At 40.5% G+C, this 27,145-nt stretch overlaps 1 protein-coding gene and 1 pseudogene across 1 annotated transcript in view; one reads left to right on the top strand and one right to left on the bottom strand.

Moving 5' to 3' along the window:
* Positions 1–27,145, bottom strand: part of LOC109064427 — a 195,802-nt pseudogene that overhangs the window by 17,648 nt on the left and 151,009 nt on the right.
* LOC109075252 (cryptochrome-1) overlaps positions 1–27,145 on the top strand; it is a 198,361-nt gene that overhangs the window by 34,431 nt on the left and 136,785 nt on the right.

Below are 27,145 nucleotides of genomic sequence, written 5' to 3'. Positions count from 1 at the left end.
CATTGTGAATAGGGTTGCAGACATTCGCAAATAGTTTTAATTCTCTAGATTCTATACATCTTTGGTAATATCATCACGTTAGTTTCATAATTATCAAGAAGACTCTCAGTTGCCACTGAGCTTTCAGCGTCGTACCTTAGCAGATATTGTTTTAGGCTCCTCAGACAGCAACCTTACAACACTAACATTAAAAAAGTGAAATCGCAGCCACCACCCCTGTGATACCATTTTATAATTTTTTGATTGTAAGTCTGATTGAAAGTTTTTTTTTTAATTTTTTTCAGTTTATTATCTTACAGTGCAAGTGTTTTGTTTCTTTTTTGTTGTTTTTTTGTTGTCGTTCTGTTTTTTTTGTTTTTATAGTTTTTGTGACCATTAACAACATTTTAAATTAAATTTTAAAATTTAATTCACTGTATTTTGACATAAGTTAGATCACAGGATTAAATGTTTGTTCGTTATTTTTTTGATGTTTTTGTTTTGTCATATCTTTTTTTTTAGACATTCACCGCAATACAGTTTTTTTTTTTATTTAATTTGCTTTTAATTTTACATTATTTTTATTATTATCATACAATTTCACTGTGTTCACTTTTGACGGTTTTTTGTTGTTTGTATTGTTAAAAAAAAAAAAAAAAAAACCCATGTATTTTTCGCAAAATTAACATTTTAAAATGTAAATTTTTTATTTTTTCATTATCATTTGAGTGTAAATAGGTGTTTGTGTTAATTTGTTTGTTTATTTGTTCTTATCTAATCGAGTCTAGTTGTTATTGGAATTGCTTTAGTTTTGGTCGACAGTAGTGTTTGCTGTTGTTTCTCAGTAAATGTAATCGATGTGTTTTTTTAGCAGTGAAACAGGAGCTGAGAAGACGTTAGACAGCGCGTGCTGTATCTGCCCATCGCTCCGGAGTTGGAGGAACCCGAGAGAACCTCGGTCGTCGGCCCTCCGCCCCGACGCCGCGGTTCAGAAGCGCCACGCCCCCGACGCCGGCTCCGGCCCACGCGGTCCCCCCCGCGACAAAAAACAGCGGCAACCGTCGTCGGCCGGAGGGCCGCCCAAGAAGAAGATCCTCGCACAACCCAATCCATCGGCAGGTCGGCTTCCCCGAACGACGGGTAAGAGATGATGAAAAACTAGCCTGAGATACTAAACAGAAACAAAGACTAGTATGGGTTGACGATTAAATCATCAACGTTGCATTTTATGTACTAACTAAAATTGTTATTGAAATGCAATCACTAGATTCAATTAAGGCTGGTCGATAAATTGATATCTCGATAATTATTGGCGTGATATACATTTCCTTGGATAAACGTTAAAACGTTAGTTGTGATTAATCGCATTATTTTCGAAAAATTGTGATGATCGCTAGACAGCACTAGTTTATAAATAATGTTGCTTCCAGAAGGCGCATTATTCATGAGTCGTTTTTGACTGAGTCCTTAAATGAATCGTTCAAAAGAGTCATTTGTTTGTGAATTGGATCTGTGCAGCAAGTGCTATTTTATAATTGGTTGCGGTCCCTTTTATAGATTTGATTTATGATTTATTTATAGTTTTACTGCAAATAAACATTTGTATTTTTAAATTGGTCATTTTGGTATGATGTCACTTCCTCTGACGCGCTGCTCTTGTTTCTCGCAGAGTGCATCCACCGCACCCCCTGCTGGGCGTGAAAGGCGCCAGTAATCCAAGAAGATGCGCGGGGCGGGCCCGAAGGATCGAAAGGTAAAGACAAAGATCGCCTTCAGGAACTTCCCAAGTCTTCCGGACCGAGCAGAGGGGCTTGGGACGCCATGGTAAAGATTAAAACCTTTGACCCCTGTGGCCCGCATGGGTCCGCTGCGGCTCTGTGAGCTCACGTTGTGTATTGCTTCTTTCCGTGCTTGCCTTCCTGCCTTCCTGCTCTGACCTAGTGTCGGGGCGTCGATGTGTGAGCGAGGGATGCTTCAGGTGCGTCTTGGGGGTCGCTCCGCGGTGATCATGGTCCCATTAATGCCCTGCAGCAAAACTGTGTACTAAAACTGGTCCTAATAATTCAGTCAAGGTACTAAACAACAGCAAAGACCGTTACTGAGTGAAGGGTCAATTCCTAACGGTGCTGGGGTGTTGGTCATTGCGGGGCGTGACTCAAATTAGTGTTGAGATGCACATCTTTAAAGATTCTGATTCAACTATGAAACAATATTAGCGAATTTTATGGTTTATAGAAAGGGCCATCGAATTCATGAGTCGTTTTGACTGGAGTCATTTAAAAGAATCTGTTCAAAAGAGTCTTTGGTTTTGTGTTAATTTATTATTTTATATTATTTCTTATGATGTATTTAAATTTTTTATAGTTTAATTTGAATAATTTAATTTTAAATAATAGTTAACATATTTTATTTTCATATTTTGTTTTACATTTTGTGTTATCGTGATTTTTATTTTATTTTGTTAATTTGTGTTGTGCCTATGTTGGCCCACCCCTATTTATATTATATGTAATACTTTTCATGTTTGGTTTTTTTGTGCGTTCATATTTATTCTTTTTTGTTCCCTATTTAGCTATAATTTAGTTAAATTTACTAAGAGGAAACTTATTTATTTCACTTCAACCATTTTTAATTTGGTTTCTACGTTTTTTTTTTTTATGTAAAATTAAATCTTATGTTAGCTTTTATTTTTATTTAACGAAAATAATTTGTATCTAGTGTAATAAATTTTAACTATAATTGTACGATTCCCATCTGTGGTTTTCATAATGTCCATATCTTGCCGTAAAGCATGCGACTGAATGAATTCGCTTTGGCCGATTATAATGCCGATTTTTGTCATAAATGGGATCGAAATTAGCTTTTGGTGGCAGATTTGGCAATGCTTTTTCGCTTTGCTCGTTGCCCCTGTTAACTTTGAGCGGAAGGATTTAAACGATTTTTTATTCACGGAAAATAATCATTTTCACATATTAGTGTATTCTAACCACATGAATGCTGTTTTTTTGTTTTTTTTTTTCAGGAAAGCTGGTCTCGGGGCGTGTACCAGCGCACTAGTTTCATGGTTTGGGACTGAAGCTGAAGGCCGCTGGCGCCCCCTGGCTTGTGTGGATGAATGACACTTTATCTTTTTTTTATGGACTCTGTGGACTGTACTTTGTGTTGTCTATTACAGACGGACATATAAGCTCAACGACGCCGACAGTTTTAGCCCCGTCTGATCATTTTGCTCACATAGAGAGAGTGATTGGATGAGGGTATCATGTTTGTTTTAGAGTAAATGATCTGTCTCTGTGTATAGGCACTAGTTGGGTCGTATACTCAGTCCCAGATGTCTTTTTATTTGTTATTGCGTCTGTTGCTTTTTTCCGGACCTGCGGTTTTTTTTTTGCAGACATATGAAACCAGATTTGTTTTTTGATAGTGGCCTCTGTGTTAAAATGTGTTTTGGTACATTGTTTTATCAGGGTTATAGGTTGTTTCCTGCACTGCCCGTGTTCCATCCAGCCAGAAGGTTGCCAGCGGAGCGTGAATGAAAGAGTCGAGAGAACGACAATTTTTCTGTCTTATTCGGAGGGACCGATTCATTTGGTGCTTGTCTACTGTTGGATTTCCAGTTTTGTGTTTCTGTTATTTTATTCCCAACATCTCAAGAGTGAAACACCAGACCAAAGTAAGTGAACATCCTGAGAAACGCTTAACTTTCCTTTCTGAAGTTTCAGTTCAGATTCTCTCTGGTTTGAGGCTCAAAACATCACTGTTACTCCACACGGTCGTTGTTACCTGTCTCAAAATAGTTAAGAATAATGAAGGATAATGCTTTAGTAATTCAGATTTATATAGTTTTAAAAAAAGTCAAAGTCCCACCAGTTTTTGCCTTTTTTTATTTTTACTAATAGGCCTAATTAAGGAGAATAAACGTAGGCTTTGACATAATTTTGACTTTTTCATGACACAATTTCAAATTTTTAAACCTGTTGAAAAACAATTGAACCCTTACCAAGAAAAGTTTTAAATGGTTTCCAGTACAAATACCATTACAAACAGCAACTTTTAACAAATTAAAACCTTAAACAAATTTTTTTTTTTGTTTTCAGTGTTTTTGTGGCATAGTTTTGCATGAGGAAAATTTATTGGGTTTTTAACAAGCCACCAATAAGAAAGTGAACCAATTAGAGACCACAGGGTCCAGATTCCGTTCCATCCCATAACCAAGGACAAGTCCCGTTATACCCATTTAAAACCATGACAAACGTTGTGAAAAGGTGTCTGTTGTTTTGTTTTGTTTTTTTCAGCAGGATAAATTTTTAGTACCAACAATGTAGTCTTAAAGCCATAATTTTCGACTGTTTTGCCTCATGATTAGGACTTGATATGTTTATATATGCCCACCTTTTAACGTAATTTCAATTTAAGGATGTCAATTTCCAACATTTAAATTGTGTGGCCTTTGTGTTGAAATTTATTTCGACTGATTAAGATGAATTAAGCATGTGTTTTAAACTTTAAGGTAGGCTTATTTGTCAATTCGGAAACTATCAAGGGATTTGTCCAAGGATTTTAAAATCTTTGCCAGTCAATAGACAAATTCAAGATTCCTGTTTCTGCCTCTTTGACAGTGCGTCCCCGTTATAAAATGATGTAATATGCTGAACGCGGGAATCTGTGTTGGTCCAAGTGTGGAAACTAAGCGCGGAATTCACGCGCGCCTTCAGAGACGGGTCCATTTTCTGACTAAATAAAACTCCCACGTCAATAAACATTACAAAAAAACGCCTTTTAAAACTTAAAGCTCATCTTTTTTTTTAGTTTTGACATTTTTGTTCTTCACGTTGTTTAATCCAGTTTTTGACATCGCAAAAAAATAAAAAATCACACAATTTCAAATAGTTTTCTGTTCATATTGTTTACATAGTGCTCCTGTAGCTCAAGTGGTAGAGCATTGCGTTACGAAGCGCAAGGTTCAATTGTTTTAAACCAGTTTATTTTTCGCAAAATAAAATTTAAAAGTCGCAATATTTTGTTATTTTTAAGTGGTACAGGTAAAAATGAGTGGTTGTTGTTGTTGTTTGTTCATATTGTTTAATCAAGTGTTTCACATTTGCCAAATTATTTTTAAATTTAATTTACTATTTTACGTCATTTTTAATATCATACTGTTTGTCATATGTGTTAGTTGTGGTTAGATGTCATTGCTTATGTAAGGGAAACAGGTCAATTAGCTCAAAGGGATCATTTAAGATTTAAAGGGAATTTGAACAGAATCACTGTTTCACAGCTGATCACTGAAACGACCAGCGATTCACTGAACGAGCCGTGATAACATCAACAAATCTGCTGATACACATCCAAAGTATAGTGAAAACATCTATTAATTAGCATTGTAACAACAAGATCGTAGTTTAAGACATTAACTAGAGCACAAAACAGATACTCTCTTTCAATATAAATAAGGCTTTTATTTAGATAAACATCTAAGACATATAAACTAATCTAACATACATCACACGCACCTCACACGTATTCAAACAAGTTGCAGGAGGATGAGAACTAGGAAAGAGTGATTTTAAGAGGATGAAAAATGTGAAATCCCAAGTTTACAGCAATATCGCGGAAATTGCATAGACATGAACAACCATTTAATCACTTAAATTAACCCTCGTGACCGAGTTCCTCAATGAGGTTAAAATTATATTGATAAAACCATTAACGGAAGTGAGCCTGGAGGTTTACTTATGCTGCCTTTTTAACACCCCGGGTTTCCCTTTGTTGTCAGCTGAAAAGGGGCTCTCCGCGCGGTTGCTGATTGGCTGGAAGTTCAGTAGTCGGTTGAAGTGACGCCGTGGGAAGCCCGCGGTTGGGCGTAGGCTGAATTATTTGCGGAGTTTGTGGGCTGGTTGTAGTTTCAGCACGGGCACGCCAGGTCAGACCTCGAGACACGGGCGCTAGCAAAAACTTAACTCAGAACACGAAACTCTCAAACGGAAAGAAAAAAAAATAAAGTTTGATCTAAACTAGGTGGTGTTCTTCATCAGCGTGCTAGTAGCAGTATGCGTGTAGGTCGAAGCACGCTTTCGGAACGGGCGTCAAGAACTAAAAGGATGACAAAGCATGACTAAAAACTAAAGTGACACAGCATGTACTAAAAGCTTAAGCTAACAAGCAAAGGCCTAAAAGCAAAATTTGATGGTGTCCTGATATTTAAACTGGCCTTTTGGCCACACGCTCAAATGTTGTCTTGACCAATTAGATATGCCTTTTTCTCGTGTGTTCATTGTTTTTGTCCCACCCATTCATAAATCATCCTGTTATCTTATCAAGCACGAGGTCCGAATTTTCCCGCCTCTTGCCCGGGTATAATTTGGACATGATTCCTATACACAAGAATATGATACATTGATAAATAACTGCTGGTCAGAATCAGAAAGAAACGTTTTTTTTTTCCTTTCACAGCCAAGAAGATAAGAAAGAAGATTCGAACACACACATTACTAAACATGAATATGATCCCTTCAGCAATCAGAGTGTTATTTTAAAAAGAATAACCAATAAGTGATCAGAAAATTATAATCAAATGTGTGGGTTCAGTGTCTATTGATATGGTGAGGTTGAGCAATGGAGCTGCTATACGATTAGAAGATACTTTTTGATTTCATTTTGTTTGGGTGTCATTAATGGCATTGGAAAGGCCATCTCTGTGCCATTTCGGGGAGGAAAGGATTATGTCTGTTGAAGAAAGAGGGGGTTAGTGTTTTAACAGGTTCTCCTTAGGAATATTTCGTCTGGTTTTGCTATGGTGGGGGGAAAAGTCAATCCAACGATCCTTGTTTTTACTCTCTGGCTTTACATGTGAGGGTCAGACTGTCCATCGTCTTCGATTACTTGCCCCAAATTAAACAATCTCTTCTTCGGCAATTGGAAATTGTCAATAATTGTTCTAATGGTGTTAATGTTGAAAGCTGTTCTGTGAAATAGTTGGTTGGTTATCCGACTGTGGTGCTGGGAGTTGATTTACAACATCCTGCTGCTTTCTGTGGAATTCAGCTCATGGGTTCACGCTACTTATATTGTTTAATCTAGTTTTTGACATTCAAAAGGTTTTTGTTAGTTTTGATGTTTTTGTTTGTTTGGATCATTTGATAAGGTTTTCGACATTCGCAAAATAGTTTATTTAATTCGCTAGATTCTATACTATTTGTAATATCATCACGTTAGTTCATAATTATAAAAGAAGATATCTCCGTTTACACTGAACTTTCATCGTACTTTGCAGATATTGTTTTACGCTCAAACAGAACATTACACACTAACGTTAAAAAAGGGAAAACGCAGTCAACCACCCCTTTAAACCAGTTTATAGATTTTGATGTAAGTCTGATGAAAGTTTTTTATTTTCAATTATATCTTACAGTGCAAGTGTTTGTTTATTTTTGTTGTTTTTGTTTGTTCGTATTGTTTAATCAAGTTTTTGACATTAATGACATTTTAAATTAAATTTTAAATTTAATTCACTGTATTTTTTACGTAATTTATAATATCGCAGTTTTAAATGTGTATTTGTTATTTTTTGTTTTGGTGTTTTTGTTTGTTTATATCATTTAATCAGGTTTTTGTCGTTCACAAAATAAAGTTTTTTTTTTATTTAATTTGCTTTAATTTACATTATTTTTTAATATTATCATACCGTTTCACATGTGTTCACTTTGCGTTTTTTGTTGGTTCGTATTGTTTAAACCAGTTTTTTTTTGCAAAATTTTTTTTTAAATTTAAAAATTTTTTTTTTTAATTATTTTTGATTTGGTAAAATGTTTTGGTTTTTTTATTTTTTGTTTTTTTAAAATCGAGTCATTTTTTGAAATTGCGTTATTTTTTGTGTACAGTATTTGTTGGTGTTTTTTCTCAGAAAAAATTTAAGGGTGGTTTTTGAAAAGGCGGGGGAGCTGGAGGACTTTAAAGGCTGTGTTTTTTCTCCCCCATCGCCCCGGGGGTTGGGGGGACCCTGAGGAAAAAACTTTCGGCCCCCCCGCCAAAAGGGCCGCGGGTCAGAACGCCACGCCCGCCAAAGGCTCCGCCCACAGGGGGCCCCGGCGAAAAAAAAACCGCGGAAACCCGGTCGGGGACGGGGGGCCCCCCAAGAAGAAGATCCGCACCACCACCATCAAAGCGCAGGGCGTCCCGAACGACGGTAAGAGATGAAAAACTACCCTGAGATACTAAACGGAAACAAAGACTAGTATTGGTGACGATTAATCATACGTTGATTTATTACTAACTAAAATTAGTATTGAATGCAAATCACTAAGATTCAGATTAAGGCTGGGCGATAAATGATATCGATAATTTTTGGGCGGAATAAAAATTTTCCATTTAGTGGGGATTAACGCAATTCATTTCAAAAAAATTGTGATTAATCGATAGACAGCACTAGTTTATAAATAATGTTGATTCAAAAGCGCATGATTCATGAGTCTTTGACTGAGTCCTAAAAGAATCAGTTCAAAAGAGTCATTTGTTTGTGAATTGGACTGGCAGCGGGTTTTATTTTAGTATTGTTCATGTACTTTTATAGTATTATTTTGATTTATTTATAGTTTAATGCAAAAAAACAGTTGTATTTAAATTGGTTTTTTTGTATGATGTCATTCCTCTGACGCCTGCCGGGTCTCGCAGAGGTGCATCCGCTGCTGGGCGGAAGGGCGACAGTAAGCCCAAGAAGAAGGGCGGGCGGCCCAAGGGATCAAAAGGTAAAGACAAAGGACTTCCGTTCAGACCCAAGTCTTCCGGGACAGAGCAGAGGGGCTGGGGACGCCAGGTAAGATGACCTTTGACCCCTGTGTCCCGCATGGGTCCGGTGCGGCTTGAGCTCAGCTGTGTTTGGCTGCTTCCTGCTTCCCTTCCCTGTCCTTCCTGCTCTGACCACTCGATTGTGAGCGAATGCTTCAGGTCTGCTGTCCTCCCCGATCATTCCCATGATGCCCTGCAGCAAAACTTGTGTACTAAAACCCGGCCTAATAAATCAGTCAAGGTACTAAACAAAAGCAAAGACCGTTACTGGTGAAGGTTCAATTCTAACGTTGCTTTCATTACTACTAAAATTAGTTTTGAGATGCAAATCTTTAAAGGATTCTGATTCAAATATGAAACAAGATGAGCGAATCGTATGTTTATAAAAGCGGCATGATTCATGAGTCGTTTTGACCGAGTCATTAAAAGAATCGGTTCAAAAGAGTCATTTGTTTGTGAATTCGACTGTGCAGCAGTGTTATTTTAGTATTATTTTATAGTATTTCTAATGATGTATTTATATTTTTTAAAGTTTAATTCGAATCATTTTATTTTAAATAATTTTGTTATTAATAAAATATTGTTTTCACTTTAATTGTTACATTAATGTAACTTTTAGTTTTATTTTAATTAGTATTAATCTTATTTTAATGTTAATTTTTTATGAGTTAACATAATTTTATTTTCTAAATTTTTTTTACTTTTGTGTTATCGTGATTTTTATTTTTATTTTTGGCCAATTGCCCCCCCTAATTTATTTATATTTAAATACTTTCAGTTTGTTTTTTGTGTTTCATAATTTTCTTTTTTTTTTCCTATTTAGCTTTTTAATTTAGTAAATTTACTAATAGAAACTTATTTATTGCACTTCACCATTTTTTAGGTTCTAGTTTTTTTTTATGTAATATTAAAATCTTATTTTAGCTTTATTTTATTAACGAAAATAATTTTTATTAGTTAAAATTTTAACTTATTGTATGCCCGCGTGGTTTTATAATGTCCTATCTTGGTTTAAAGATGCAATGATGTTTTTGGATTTTTATGCCGATTTTTTTTTCAAAATTGGTCGAAATTAGCTTGGTGCAGATTTGAAAAGCTTTTCGTTTGCTCGCCCTTTTATTTTATCTTAAAGGGATTTAACGATTTTTATTAAAAAAAAAATATTCTTTTTTAATATTAGTTTAATTTAACCCATGAATGCTGTTTTTTTTTTTTTTTCAGGAAATCTGGTCTCGGGTGGGCCCAAACAGAAGAGGTTTAGGGTTTGGGTGAAGCTGAAGGCCCCCGGGCCCCCCCGGCTGTGTGGGGTGAATGACATCTTTCTTTTTTAAAGGACTCCAGGGGCTGTATTTTTTTTTGTTGTATTATTACAGAAGGGGCATTACAGCTCAACCCCACAGTTTGGCTTTTTGATCAGTTTGTCAAAATAGAGGAGTGATAAGGGAAAAGGGAACATGTTTTTTTTAGAGGTAATGGAATTTTTTGTGTATAACAACAGTTGGGTGTTTTAACCCGTCGGGTGTCTTTTTTTTTTGTTTTGCTCGGGTTTTTTTTTTTCTCTGGTTGGTTTTTTTAACCTATTAAAAACCCGTTTGTTTTTTTTGGGGGGCCCCGGGTGTAAAAAGTGTTTTGGGGACAGTGTTATCGGGTTAAGGTTGTTTTTGCACTACCTTTCCCTCCCGAGAAGGGTGCCAGCGGGGGTTAATGACCCAAAGGCGGGGAAAAATTTGGGTTAAAAAAACCAATTTTGGTTTCAGTTGATTCCTTTTGGTTTGGATTCAAAAACACTAAAAACCAAACCAAAAAAGGGGAATTGGTTAACTTCTAAAATTTTGTTCAAAGGAAAAAACATACCTGTTTTAAGTTTTAAATTTAGAAAATGAAAATTTTTAAAAAGTCAAACCAGGTTTTTGCCTTTTTTTGTTTTTTCCTAAGGCCTAATTTTGAGAAAAAAGTTGCTTTTTTAATTTAATTTTTACTTTTCATTTTCACAATTTTAAAAGTTTTCCTGTTGAAAAAAAAAAACCAATTTTAAAAAAAAAATTTAATGGTTTCCATTAACCAAAAACCCCTTAAAAACCCCAACTTTTAACCAATTTTTTTTTTTTTTTGGGGTTTTTGGGGCATATTTCATTGGATTTATTGGGGTTTTTAAAAAGCCACCCAAAAAAGGGGGCCAAGTAGAGGGCCCCCAGGGCCATTACATTTCCATTAAAACCCAAAAATCCCTTTAAACCAGTAAAACCAAAAACTTTGAAATGGGTCTGTTTTTTTTTTTTTTTTTTTCAAACAGGATATAAATTTTTGTAAAATTAAAAAATTTGGTTTAAAGGCCAAAAATTTTAATTTTTTGCCCCTGATTATGACTTGATATTTTTATATTTTGAATTTAAAATAATGTCAATTTTTGTATGTCAATTTCAAATTTAAATTTTTTTTGGGCCCTTTTTGTTGAAATTTCGAATGATTTAAAATGGGTTTAAACTTTTTGGGGGGTATTTGTCAACCCCCGGGAAAAACCCCCTGTGTCAAGGGTTTTAAAGGTCCCATACCCAAAAAATAGATCCCGTTTCTGCCTTGAAAGGCAGTTTTTTATAAAATGATGTAATATTCATGAAAGGTTTGGAAATCTGTTGGTCAAAGTGTGGAAACTAAGCGCGGGAATTCACGCGCTGCCTTCAGAGACGGTCAGTTTCTGAATTAAATAAAACGCCCACGTCAATAACATTACAAAAAACTCTTTAAAATTAAAATCTCATCTTTATTACAACCACATGTACATCATATTCCAAGAAAAATTTCTAAATGGAAACGAGCAATCCAACGAGGGCAGAGTTTTTCTTGTTAATGTGCCAGTGCCACCCGTTTCCATCCAATTATCACGACGTTTGACTCCTCACTTTGAAAGACGTATTTCACCTCTAAACGGGCGAGAGTCCGCCGAGAGTCACAGTTGTGAGGAAAATATTGTAAACACTCTAGTAGCTACGTGGCACCAAAAATATTGCAGGATAGGGAAAAATCCTGATTTTTTCTCTGCTTCAGTCGAAGAAGAAAACAGAAACAGGTGACTCCTAAAAAATACTTCTACCTGTTATTGTAAAATACTTAGGGTAGGTCTCGCTCATGGAACGCGAGCAGTAACGAATTCATTCAGAAAACAAATCACCATTTCTTTGTCTAACTTATTCTGATCAACTTGTGCAGAATTTATATTTTCTGCTTGTGTTTCCATCGAGGATTATGGTGGTATTCGTCTTACTTTGTTAAAACCTTGTTGTTCGGCGGAAGGTGCCTACTGGAAATATCTCTGTAACCTTCCTATTAATGCTAGACCAACAGATGACACAGCTTCACGCGTTTGCGTTCGACCGATCAGTCCTCAGTTCGTCCTCCTTCCTAAAGATTGTATGCTTATGTTAATACCACCTATAATCCTTATTTGAGTCTTCTTTATAAATTTCTTTGTAAAATTTTCTTTTCGTGACATCAATTGTGAAGAGCAAAAGCAAAATAGCTAAAACAATACTCTACAGAACTACAGTTATAGTGCAAGCAACCCCCGACACTTCACAACACGCCGCGCGTTTCCGCTTGCCCGATCTCCAGCATGACCCCGTACATAACCGAGCGCTGGCGTATCCCACTCCGCGATCTGTCGTGAGAGTAGACCTATATGATTCCCAGAGAGTCAGATTCATGATTGAAAAGAGGGGCTGTGCTAACGCCACAAATTGGCTAGAGGGAAGACAGTTTTGAAGGGAATTCTTCTTAAATTTTGTACGTAAGTGATGTAATTCGGATGTCGCTTTATAGGCTATTTGCAAACCATGCCGAACAACTTACATCTTCACGGTTAGCACCACCTTAACATGATTCGTAATGTAAAAATTTTCTTGGCATCAAATGAAATTCGTTTAGTCTGGTCGTCGTAATCTGTTGTATTGCTTCATGCGGTCGAATCAAACTGCAGTGAAATCGCTCCCTAATAAAACGTCTCTTCACAACACAATGCGAAACAAGATACTGCAAATATAACATTTAAAAATCAATGTACTACGGTGCTCGGAAACGCTGTATCTACAGTAAACCTCAATGTCAGGAGGTAGCTCTGTGTAGTGCGGCTGGTCCAGCACACACAAACATACACACACACAAGTCAATTTGAAACACACGCTAGGTGAGTTTCGTTATACAGTTTGTGACGGTGAGCAACGACGTAGGCAGCTGCCGGGCGGCTTCTCTGGGACCCAGGCGTGTCCCGTGCGTTAGGAGTTCCTCTACAGTGGTCCAGTCGCCAGCAGCTTCCGGTTCCCAGGCGACTTAGTTTCCTCTGGCTCAGTTCGAGAACGGTGCTACAACTCTCTCTGTTAGCTCCTCCCATGACTCCGCCGCTATGCACCAATCCTGACGGAGCTGCGGCACAGCTGTCGTTGTTTCTGGCCTGTCGCTGTTTCTGCAGCATGTGTTCGCGGCGCTCGGTGCGGCTCCAGTAGCGACCCATGCGGACCTCGCTGTGACTCTCTTCGTCCGTGCTCATGCCGCTACGCTCGTCCGCCAATCTGGACGCTCGATCCCGCAGCATCTGGTTTCGCAAAGCACGCAAATTCCCGCCGGGTGGTTTCCTAGCGGACGTGTGGCCCTCCAAGGTGCTGTAGAGTCCGCCTCCGCCAACGGATCCCGCGCGGTCGGTGAGTTTCGGCCAGGTTTCGTTGGCGTCCTGACTGGGCGTGTGACTTAGAGTGTGGAACCTGTTGTAGGGCGTCTGTTGGCTCCTCTGGAGCTGCGGTTCGGTGGATGCTCGGATCCTGCCGTTGGCGTGAAGATCCGGAGGCATGCAACAGTGTTCATGAGACTGGAGAGATCAGGGATGGTTGACTCATTGCGTGTAGAGTCTGTGTAGGGAGTGCAGTGTGGTGTACAACAGGGTGTGCAATGGTGTGCATAAGTGCCAAGTCCGGCTCCTCTGGGAGATTCATGGGCAGGTCGACTCTGTGGACGCAGGGATGCAGTGTGGCGCTGCAGTAGTTGGGCGAGGCCGGGTGACTCGCCCGTCTGCGGTACTCCATTGTCGCCGGGCGGTGATGCAGCGTTCTGCTTCTTCTCAGCATCCCGCAGAACTCGGATGAGGCCCGGGATTGAACAGCGAGCCGCTGCTGGAGCTGTGCCTGTTCAAACACGGACGCTCCGCCTTGCGGTACTGTACGGGTGAAACGCGCAACAAACCGTGCGATCCCGGGACGGGCGCGCAGACATTTTGAGGCTGCACCGTCAGCGTTTCTGGGATGGCCTCTAGGGGGTGTTTTATCTGGCTGTCGCACCGCTCGCGAGAGCACGGCTCCCCCTGGTGGTGCATGCGGGCGTTGTAATGCGCATGCGTTCTCGAGCAGACGCTGGAAGCGCAGGAACTCGCCGGTGCTGACGCTGTAGAAACCCGAGTCGCTCAGTTCAGACGAGATGAAGGACTCCGACGACGGTGACCGCCGTGGCACTCAAGCCCCTCCTCGTCTCCACCCCCGACAGCTCCCCCTGGTGGAAGCTACCATCCGTCCAGCCGAGCCCGCTGTCCAGCTCGTGATGAAGAGGCAGGTAACCCAGGGGTTTCTCCATCATATAATCATCGTCATCAGTCTGTTGAAAACAGACACACACACATATTATGACATTGATTGATTTTACTAGGGTGTTTTTATGCGCTATGTTGTATCTACAAGCACTCTCTAAAGGTCATTGCACACTGAGTCCGAAATTGTTTGATTTTCTGTGTTTTTTGCATCCTTAGCAAGCATTTTGAGAGGTGCTTTGACAATTCAGAGCCATCGTACAAGCGAACGCCAAAATCCAGAAAGGCGACTGTGAAGTTGATCCACTTTGTCACGCAGCACAAAGCACTGTAAGGAACATTTTTTTCTTTCACATCGACTTCACCGAATTTGGTGGTGTTCTTTTTATAGGTGGTCTAGTATCGCTAGCAAAGCATCAAACTGACATCCTGAAGTAAACTTTTGGAATCGCCTGTGATAATCCCCCGCTCCTGAGAGGGAACGCTCTGTCCCTCTATATCCAGGATTGAGATACCAAAGATTGGCTGGACAAAACAAATTCTCCTTTCCCCTTCTACTTTTTAAGAAGCGAGAGAGGGGACGGGAGGGGGGAAAATCATCCTAACTGCTTGAAGACTCCATTAAGTACCGTTACGGATAATTAAAATGCAAGCGGAACTCAATGTGCAAGGTTTCTGTGCGGTTTTAAATGATTCAGTACCATTTACTGTTACAGGTTTGTGCATATTTGTGAATTAACAGCAACACTCATGTGTGGTCATCCCGCAGTTAAATAACACATGCATTTAGAACTTTGATAAAGTTTTAATGGTTATTTTTATGGCTGACAGAAGGTGCAACAGCCGTAGAGTGATTTTCAATGATAAGTTAATTTAAGCCGATATGGGCGACCGTTGACGATGCAACAATTACACTACCACAGAGCGAACGATATATAGGGCAAATGGAGCAGCTACAGCCCATAGCATTGTGTGCATTAGATCTGCAGGTCGAGTTATGTTAACGCTTGACTTTATTTAATGACTAGTGATATAGCAGATTAAACTCACTGTCATTGGTGAATGCATCTCAAGTAATTAAGAATACGCAGAAAAAATTCTAATCGAATTCTATTGATTGAAATGGGTCGTCGATCAGAGCACAAGAGACACGCACGGTGGCTCACAGTCTTCAGCCGTATTTATGATCGGTAGCTTCCGGGTCACCATAAACTTAACATAACATTACGACATCACTCGCCTCTCGGTCCTGTGACGGATGAAGAGAATCCACTACGAGAACCAGAAACAACAAACAATCCCTCAGATCTGAACTCTGAACTCTGCACCCTTCCAGCTTCACTCAGTCTGCATTTAATTGGCTTCTGTTGCATTTTTACTAGAGTACAGATGTTTTTTCACTACACCACATCTTTTTAGGCAAGACACTACAGGAAAAAACATTCATCAGTAGTTTTTCACTGCACATGGGTAATGTTGAGATTTGGGGACTTGTTCACAAACGAGTGTTTTCAGTGGAAAGGAAAACACGTGTTTGTAAACAGCTTAATTGCACTTTGACTCTCTTTGCAGTCAGTAGATTTCAAATCTTAAAAAAAAAAGAGGTTTCTATTATTTCCAAATTTGACAGTTTATTCCAGATCTATATTCTGAAGGATTTGACAGAAGGGTTGTGTTCATATATCATTGTCCTGTTTTATTATTATTATTATTTTTAGCACGTTACATAGTTGCCACCTCTAATTTAAACGTATCTTTAAAGGCACATTTTGCCCTCATATGATTTTTCTCCCAGTTTTAAGTTGAGTAGCTTAAAACAGGTCAAAATTATTTTTTTTATTATTATTATTTTGATTAGGTTTTGTTTTCAGGGTGTTGATTAAGGTATTTTCTGATTTACAGGAGAGATAGAAATCAAAAATTCCTTCGGTAAAAACCTTTAAACTCTTAATTGCAACAATCCAAACAAGACGTTTTCACCTGAGTTCGGCGTTTCTGGTAATGCAGATTTGAAACATGAATTTAAGAATACAAAAGTTGTTTGCAATTCTTAATGATTCCAATCACTTTGGGCAAGTTATGTTGATGTTTATTAGTCATGGTTTACACTAGACCCATGTGATGTCTTGCCCTGAACAAACACTCCGAACATGAATGTTTCAATAAATCAGCCATTTCTTCAAGCAATTAGGCCTTAAGTCCGGGTCAGATATTCACCCTGAGACGCTCACCTGACTATGGAAACTCTCTGTTCGGCCAGTTGGAGTTTGCCGCACTCTGAGCAGACAGTTGTTGAGGTCGCGGAGACACGACCGCGGAGAACTGAAACAAGCACGTCACACAGCCGTTACACAATAAGACACCGGACTGCGGTTCAAGTTAACATTTTTTAATTATTATATCAATAAGACATCACGCATTACTAATGGTGATGGGATTTCAAACCCTGTGTGCGCTTGTGAGAAGAACATGCGAGCAGTTCCACTGCGTTCCTGATAAAATTATTAGCAGAATGAGGCTGTGATGTGGAATGAGTGAATTATTCTGAAAGGACCCTCCCAGCGCACAACAGTTAACTGAACAGCGTGTCCTGGCTTGGCTCACCTTCCACCGCTTTATTAAAGGGCGTTTCCTCCTGCGCATGCACATGTGAATTGTGGTGGGTGTGGGTGTTGTGTGTGTGTGTGTGTGTGTGTGTGTTGTGTGTGATCCCAAGCGTAGCTTACATGCATCAATAATTCCAGCGAAAAGAGAGCCGGGCCTTTTTGAAACACGTTGTTTGTTTGGAGAAACAGCTTTCGCTCTCTCTCGCATCACACACCCACACTACACACAAACCCACACACACACACACACACATCAGTTTAGAAGCGGTCCTAACAGGACAGCTTGCTTGTAAAACGCTTCATTTAAGATTGGCATTGCAGAGTGAGCAGTGTTTGGAGAGGACAGTTTTGAGATTCTCCACCATAAACAAGTGCCCCTTGATTAATCCCGTTGTTTTTGCGTTTTTTATTAATTAACAGTCATTTGAAATGTGACACAGTCCACCGGACTGGGGTAAGATCAAATCCTGAAAATGATCTGCATGGCATAAACAACTAATTATCTAATAACTCTCAGTAAAAAGAGAGACATGAAAATATTGTTTTATAAAAAATAAACGATAGTAATAAAATAACTCCCAGTCATTTCTAGTTATTAGTGCTATTATTTTTTATTAATATATTTGAACTAATTTAGTGTAGTATAAAGTAGTGTAGACAGGACACAAACGTACTTATTATAGATTATTAATATATAATTGAAGATAAGCTATGGATTATTTACAATAATCTAATAAAATTAGATACATGGAGTATATATAAAATGTATTAATTTTAGCATACATAAGCCTCCGTCCGAAGGATTAACAGCTGGATAATAATCAGTAATCCTGATTATTTAGAAATGCCAATCATGTCTATTTATTTAGTTAGTAAAATATGTAAGACTAGACTATTCCGATTCATTCAAAATTCATAATAAATATAAATTTAATAATGTATGGTTTAAAGTGTAAATCGTTTTCAGAAAAAAATACATCATACTGAAATAAAAGTATATGGTAAAAACTGCTTTCATATGGATGAGTTTTTTTATTAAATATGGTACATCATCATAATCTGTTGATGGTAAGATTCTTACCTTTGTAGGACCAGTGGTTCTTCGTGCTCCGGTGCCGGTGCGTGTTGGTAGGTACTTCGTAAGACTGCTTCCATACGCTACGGGTAACCAGGCAGGGACATGTGATCGTTAGTACGTCCTGAGAACACAACAACACTCATATATAAACTCATAATTAGTCTTACGTGCTGAAAAACACCTCTCTGGCTCCGCCCTCGTCCTCTAGAGATGCCTGTTATTGTGGATCTGTAAAGGAGCTTCTGTGAGCAGCGGACCTCACTCTGATAGTAAGACCAACAGCTGCATTAAGATTCCTATCAAGAGGGTGATTTTGGATGAAATATGAAACATTACACTTCAACATACAATCGAAGTATTAACATAACTGGTAGTTTATAATAAGTTAGCTATGCTTATCTTATAACCCCGCTAAATATAGCATATACGGCTTGCCAACAGTGCATCTTGTCTGATATATCAGATGTTGAAAAGAGCTTTACTGTGCAATAAGTGTGCTTGACACACGTAAAGAAATAAAACGGAACTTGTACATAGAAAAATCGAACACAAAGAAGAGTTGTCCCTACATGTTCTATTTCTTTAATGTATAGAAACTATAATAATAATAGTTGTGCCAAATAAGTTTACAACATCGAGTAAACATTCGGTGGCACGTCACGTCCACCTGATGATCAGTATTAGCGTTTCCTCAGCGCGAGAGGGGAGGTCCCCATTTCGCGTGCAAATGACTCGTGATCAGTTCTTTTGGAATGAGGCCGTCAAGAAGATTCATGACACAAACTAGCAACTGTTTCGAATCAGAATCACGCACGCAGCGAATCGTCAGAGCCCGTTACGAGTTCCAAACTGACTCCCTCACTGAACCGCGCGCCATTTTTCGAATTTGAAAATAACCGGGAACCGTTACTGCGACTAACGGCAGCCAGTAAGTGAGTCTTATTACTCTCTATTTAAATTTGTAATTTATTTGTTTATATGAAAACTTTTAAGTAAAGATACACATTCAAAGCATCTGAACTGTTTTTTACATTATTGTTTTTAGTTATGGTTTAGAATATAGCAAGGTCCAAACTGTATGCGTCAACAGGTGGCTGAGTAAATAAACAAAATATTTACCTCTTTTAAAACAATCTGAAATGTTCTTACAAAACAGTGATATTTATATGACACAAATACAGTCACTGACAGCATCAAATTGTAACAGACAACACTTATTAGTCTAAAATGTCCCTAATGCACAATACTGACTTAAGCTAAGTGTATAGCCTCTCTGCATTCAAAACTTTGAATGGGCAGCAAGAAGTTCATTGGGCACTAACGGTTTCATTTTAGACAGCTAATGGACTCATGTTTTAGTCAGAACCACTGCGGCCTGGATGTTTTCTTCTAGAAAAAAAGGGATTATCTCAAATGTCCAAAACATCTTGTCTATATGAATTCTGCAGTGAGCGTTCATCAGATGGAAACGGTAAAAGGCAAAGAAGATATTTTATGCTTGTGTGCACATTCACATGCGCATGAATGCAAAACCTAGCGTGACTGTGCCTTAAGGCCGCTCACATGCTAGAGACGGCTCTTGACGGATGGGAACACATTCACATGTGGTTTCTCGAGTTTGAAACTCCAGTGGGATGGATAACAGGACCTGCCCCTCGGACATACCACTGGTCAAATTTTGGTCACATGACCAATGTGTTACTTTCAAAAACCCTTGAGGACCAGTTCGTTACTGAACGAGTCAGCCGAAAAGATTAATGAAACCACCTCAAGCATTGTTTGAATCACACTCATTCAGATTCATCCGGTAAATAACTAGAAGGAGTACAAAACACCACAATAAATGGTAAAACTATCTCCGTTACAAACGACGTTTGATTATGATTTTGTGATAAATAATTAAAAACAATATGAAAAATAATACTAGCTGAAACAGCAATAATGGACTGTTTTTGTTCAGAAAAAACAACTATAATAGAAAAAAAAAAACAGTTTGCACCAAGGACGATAACTATTAATTTAATAATCGTTTTTTCAAATTCACATTCAGTGAGAACAGGAAGTCAAACACCAGAACCATAACAATAACACAGAGGAACGATGTCACTGGAAGATCATGATTTTTCCCAAAGCTAATGAATGGGTAAAGCAACTGACAGCCAGTCAGAATCCTGCTCTAACAAACTTAAGCATTTAAAAGCTGCAGACGACAAAACTGCAGCGTTGCTCATATATAAACAGAACGTTTCGTGCGGTACTGGTGTGGACAATAATATAGTTATGTTTTAGTTATATGTAATAGTTATCGTTCTTGTAAATGAATGCCAGAAAGCTTGCACATTCGTGTGAAAATGCCTGTGTTTGCCTCTCACGTTAAAAAAAATTACGCAAGCACTATAAAAAATCATTCACATAGGACACACTGTTCATTTCAATTAGCAGCAGAATTGAAACGAATGCAATAAATTACAAATTTTTTACTTAATAGAATCGGGAAAAGAAAAACGCATGCTCATGAAAGATGAATAGAGAAAGAGCATTTTTAGGGCTAACAGCTTGTGCCAGCACAAATTATCTCTTGGCGTTAAAATAGTACTGTCAAGATTTACTAAAGATTCACCAAAAAATCGCAATAAATTAGAAATGAAAATACCAACACCCAACGCCCCAAAAATGCATATCTTAAAGCAGGCGCTACTTTGCGCTGCTTCTTAGTAGATTTTTGCTGGTCACTATGGAAATTGGCTATCTGGCTAGTTCACGCTAAAAATGTATATTATATCATTAATTACTCCATCATGTTCGTTCCAAACCCGTAAGATCAGGCTTCGGTCCATCTTCAGAACAGTACATAAAATGAAGCTTATTTTTGTGGAATCTGAGAAGCTCTGTGATCCTTCTTAGACCTGTGAGACAAGGGTCCGACGCGAGGATCAAGGGCACGTTTATGGAATTGGTTTTAATGTTAATTTGCTCTGTTTAGTAAATCTGGCCCGTAGTAACTATTAAAAGACTTGTGTCGTGTGTGAAGGGCCTCTTAAGTGCACGTCTGTGTTGTCCCGTGCAGGTGGCAGCGGTGAGCTGCAGGGTGTAGCACCTGTCCGAGGGAGGCAGTCGCGGCAGGGTGCCACGAGTCACGAGTCAGCAGCGAGGATCCCAGGGCTCGCTCCGTCTGCGTGCTGCAGTCCATCGTCCTGTTGTACTGCGGGCTCCGCCCCCGGCCCTCAATCTGACACGCGTGATTGGGCTGCTCGTAGCTGGCCAGGATACGAGAAGCCTCATCGCTCTTGCAGGTGGGTCAGATCCCGACCGTGAAACCTGAATGACATGATAAACCACCAGTGACCGGAAACGATCAAGATTAATCGGAGCATTAAGCGCGGATCTCTCGTGCGTTCAGCCGTTTGCCGTACGCTCTATTTCACCCAGATTCACTTTTTATCTCACAACACACACCACTACTATAGTGAAAGCGCAGCTGCGCGTAAAACATACCCCAAACAAACCCCACCCCACCAGCAGACCGACCCGATCTGTTCAGGACAGAACACAAACACACTACACACACACACCTCAGACACTCTCTGTCGTCACACACAACAACACCACACAACACACACACACACACACACAACACCGCACACTCAGACACTCTCTCTCGCACACACACACACAAACACACACACACACACACACACACAACTACCACACAAACTCACACTCACACACACACACACACACACAAACTCAGACCACTCTCTCTCCACACACACACACACAACACACACACAACACACTCTTACACTCCCCACCCACTCACACACACACACACACTCACACACTCACAATCTCACACACACACAATCAGTGGTGACTGACAATCTCCTCACCCCTACACACACAGAACCACCGACTAACATGTATGACTCTCCCACCACACACATGACACACAATCAGTATGTTCACAACCACACTTCACACTCTCTCTCACACTCACCACCACACACACACAGCACACACACTGTACACACACTCACACGCTACGGGAGAATTACTGTCACACACACACACACACACACACTCCAGAAGCACAGCACCTCCCTCTTCACACACACACACACACTCAGACACTCATCTCTCAAACACACACACAATTCACACAGCACTACACACAAACACACAAACACACTCTCTCTCACAACACACAACACACACACTCAGACACACACACACACTCGAATACACACACACACACACACACAGTCACACACACTCAGACAAACACACACACACACAAATCTCTCACTCACACACGACGACACACACACATCAGACCCAGACACACCACAGACCTCGAATACACTCACACACACCACACACACACACACACTCAGACATCACACACACACACTCGCAACTCAGACACTCACACACACACACACACACACACACACACAATCAAACCACACAGACTCACACAACTACTCAGACACTCTCTCTCACTCACACCACACACACCCACTCACACATCACAACACACACACCACACACTCACACTCACACTCCACACACACACAACACCACACACTCAGACACTCTCTCTCTCTCACACACACACCACACACACACATGGACTTTCTCACACACACATCACACACACTCTCTCTCACACACACACACACAACAGCGCCCACCACACTCTCTCAACACACACACACACACACACCACACAGACACTCTCAATCTCACACACACACACACACACACACTCTCTCAGGTAGCACTCACGACACACCACACACACCTACACACCACACAACTCTAATGATTAAAACTCAGACCCAAAACATTCTCGTTCACATCACACACAATAACAACACACACAATTTACAATACACTCACAAGCACACTCACCACACACACACACACATCAGACACTCTCTCCTTTACCACACAAAACACAATGCAGCACCACACACACACCTCTCTCTCACACACACCCTACACACACCCATTACAATCTTTATTAGATATTACACACACACACACTCGTCTTAATTATTTAACACATCACACACTCCATACACACACACCACACACACCTACAAACAATCAATGCCTTATACACACACACATCACCAATTTCACTCATCTCACACCACACACACACACACACTCAGACTACACACCCACACCACACTCGAATACACACAACACACACACACAGAACACCACACTTGACACTCCACACACCCACTCAGACACACAAACACAACACTCGAATACCACACCCACACACACACACACACACACACAAATCAAACACACAGACACACACACCAGACACACACACACTCGAATACGAACACAACACACACACACACACACACACACACCACACACACAATCAAACACACAGACACACACACTCACTCACTCACTCAGAAACACACACCACCACACACACACACTCTCTCACACACTCTCTCTCACCCACACTCACCTCACTCACACGAACACACATCACACACACGACACTACTCACACAACACACACACACACACACACACACTCACACGTCAGACCTCACACCCACACACACACACACACACACCCACACCCACACACTCAAAATACACTCTCCTCACACACACACAACACACACACTCACACACACACACACTCACAACATTATTCTCATTATGACAAATAATGCTGCACCTTCATACCAACACACATCAGTGCATGAGTCACGAGAGAGAGAGGGTACAACGTGTTGTGTGTGGGTGCTGTGTGTGGTGTGTGTGTGGCTGTGTAGTGAAAAAGATGTGGGTTGTATCAGCATCAGTGTCACTCCTGATCACCATCAGCAGCACACCACACACACAAGCAGTAACACACACACACACACACACACAGACACACGCAACCGGCACTCACCCCCCTCTGATCCTGTCGCCCATCCACGGCCCCAATGACAGTCGACAGCCCATCACCACGTTCAACAGATGAGTGGGACTCTGCGCCCGATGCTGTGAATTCACTGATGAAGATGAAGTGAAGGAGCGACGCGCAGCCTGTCTGCCGGCGTACATGAACACCACACACACACATTCACCACACACAGAGAGCTGCAGTGGATAGAGAGACGCGCAAGCAGAGATCAGACAAATTCACTACGTGACGATACGGAGCAATGTCTCTCCTCTCTTTCTCTCTCTCCTCTGAGCACTCACTCCAGAAAACCACAGACAACTCCCAGCACTCAGGCACCCGGCCCCCTCTGCCACAGATCCCTGCTGTGATTGGCCAGGCAACTCTGCGTCCGTCACAGCGGAAAGCGAGAGCTGTGATTGGCCCTCGTCATGTCACGCTCGTGGACTGGGTCCTCCACAGCCTATTAACAGAAATGGACGAACTAGAGCTCGGCAGAAGACATAAATAAGCATTTAATTAATGAGGGGGAATTAATTAACGCACTCAAGTCACTAGTCCTAGTATTAAAAGTATTTTAAAGTTGAGAGTGTGTGCACACGTCCGCCTACCCAAATCATGCCTTATTAATTGATGCAGGGGCTGCACCATTTTCACCCGCCCGAAGTAAACCCGAAAACAACAATGACAAAAGGTCATTGAAACATTCAAAGAGATAACTTTCATGAGACATAAACTGAGAACGTCTTGAAGCCTCCTTGAGATAAGAAAGAGGAACAGACATCTGGCGTTTAAAGACAAAACCTACACAGATGACCTGTAATTTCTGGCTCTGGGATGGAGTTGCCCTGCTAACCTCAATGGGTGGGAGATCTGGGACCCGAGCGGAGCAGCTGACAGCCGTCAGGGAAACACACCACAGCAGTGCAGCGAGGAGAACGCACGCCAGAGGCCAGAGGGTTGCAGATCTGTGTCAAGACATCAGGAAGAGAGGCATGAAAAATAACTCTGTGTCCTTAAAGTCGGCTCGGTTCGTGCGCGAGGAGAGCTGCGGCGCGGGAGAGTATGGTCACACAAATAAAGCATTCGAGGTCTGCTTGGTTAGTAGCTGCAAACACTCAGAAACATGTTTTTTTTGTGATGCTCAGTGAGACTTGATTCCTCAGAAGAAACAGAAACAGACACAGACAAGTTTAAAATGTGACCCTGGAACACAACAATGTCTGAGATACACATCTGAAAAGCTGAATAAATAATCTCTCCATTGATGTGGGGTTTGGAGGACAATTTGTCTGAGATACAACTATTTTGAAAAATCTGAGGGTGCAAAAAAAATTAAATGTATTGAGAAAATCATCTTTAAAGTTGTTCAATGAAGCTCATTTAGCAATGCATCACTTACTAATCAATAATTAAGTTTTGATATATTTACGGTAGGAAATTTACGCTAAATATCTTCACAGAACCATGGATCTTACTTAATATCCTAATGATTTGTGTCATAAAAGAAAAATGTATAATTTTGACTCCATACAATGTTATGGAATTGTTTGTGTTCATATGAAGAGTTTATTTGCAAAAAAAAACAGATTCAAAAATCACACACACCCACACACACACTGCTGGAGGGACGTGTCAGCGTCAGATCAAGGGACGACAGCAGTTGCACTGCAGGCAAGTGTGTGTGGTGTGTGTGTGTGTGTTTGCCAGGGAGGACACACACCTCCCGTGGGATGTACCACATAATGCCCAGATCACCTCCAGGTGGCGACGTCCAGAAGGGCACTGGACCCGTAAACCAGAGACACGAGTGTGTGTTACGTGTGTGTTTGGTTAGGACACATTCATATAAACAATGAATCGCTGCTCTCAGGCCGGCGCTCAGGAACACAGTGTGTGTGCCATAGGTGAGAGCCCTATCACATGAACCAACGTCAGCCTCTCGCAACACACACACACACACACACACACACACACACACACACGCATGCTACAGCCAAATATAGACAAACCTGCGGGTCAGTCCACATGACAAACACACACACACAACAGCAGAACCCGGCCTCTGTGTGCACACCAACCAAACTCACTCTATACAGTGCAGTACATTTAGATGTGTGTATAGTACAACATTTAACAGCGAAAATATAACATAATAGACTGAAATATTGAAGTGCAGCAGAAGGATTATTGTGACTGATTTGTGTTGCATCACAGAAGTGAGAGCTGCTGAAGAGGGAAGGATGTGAGCGGTTCGCCGTGCTGGTAACAGATACGGGGATGGCCCAGGAGACCTCTGAGAGTCACACTGAGAAAGAGCCCCGTGTGTATGTGGCGAATGTGAACGGAAATGAAAACAAATTAATATTTACCGCTGATTAACTAGCATCTGTTTGACCACCGGGTGTCGCTGTAGCACCTCAAACACAGGCGCACAGGCTGAATTAATCACGGGTTTGTGTTTTGCTGTGAGAAATACCACTAGACAGAATGATACACACGATGAAAGGATGGAGTTCTGTTATTATTCTAATATCACACTCTCATCAGCCAATCAGATTCGAGGACCAGGACGAACTGTATATATGCACACTGAAAACATTGTGTAATGTCATTCATAAAGTTAAATATGCATTTATATTACTTAATATTTTTTTTTCGTATTACTAGAAAATAAACCGGACTTTGATTTTTTAGTCAGTTTTGTTCTGTTGGATTGGAGTGGGTCGTTGAGGTTGAGTTTGGACTGTTTTAGGTCGTGTGGTAGGTTTCTGCCTGAGGTACGCTTGACAGACGATAAAAGAAGAGGAAAAACAGCTCGCTTCTATAATTAAACGCCGAAACTTTAGGGACTCCCCCCCCACCCCCCCCCACCTAGTGTCGTGTCACGCATACCCGAGCTGCGTTTGACGTCTATCTCCATATTGCGACTCGAACGGGGGAAGGCGAGCGTTACCACAACACGACAGTGTTTTCCACACTGACACATGCCACAGCCAATCGGTGGCGGACGCCAGGAAGCCCCGCCCCTTAATCGCTGTTTCATTGGCTACGCACGACCTGGGCGTGTCTCTCACTGACGGTCAACCAGCGTCGCTTCTGATGCGTATATATTGGAATGCGATTTTGCTCGTCACTTCACGACAGATCAGAGCGCGGAGAGCCGGAAGCCGATAGATCTCGGCCCTTACTCGGGGAAAT

This window comes from Cyprinus carpio, chromosome B22 (genome assembly GCF_018340385.1).
Source record: "Cyprinus carpio isolate SPL01 chromosome B22, ASM1834038v1, whole genome shotgun sequence".
In the NCBI taxonomy this organism is placed as follows: Eukaryota; Metazoa; Chordata; class Actinopteri; order Cypriniformes; family Cyprinidae; genus Cyprinus; species Cyprinus carpio.
Note: the sequence above shows the minus strand (reverse complement) of the source record. Positions and strands in the feature narration are given on the sequence as shown.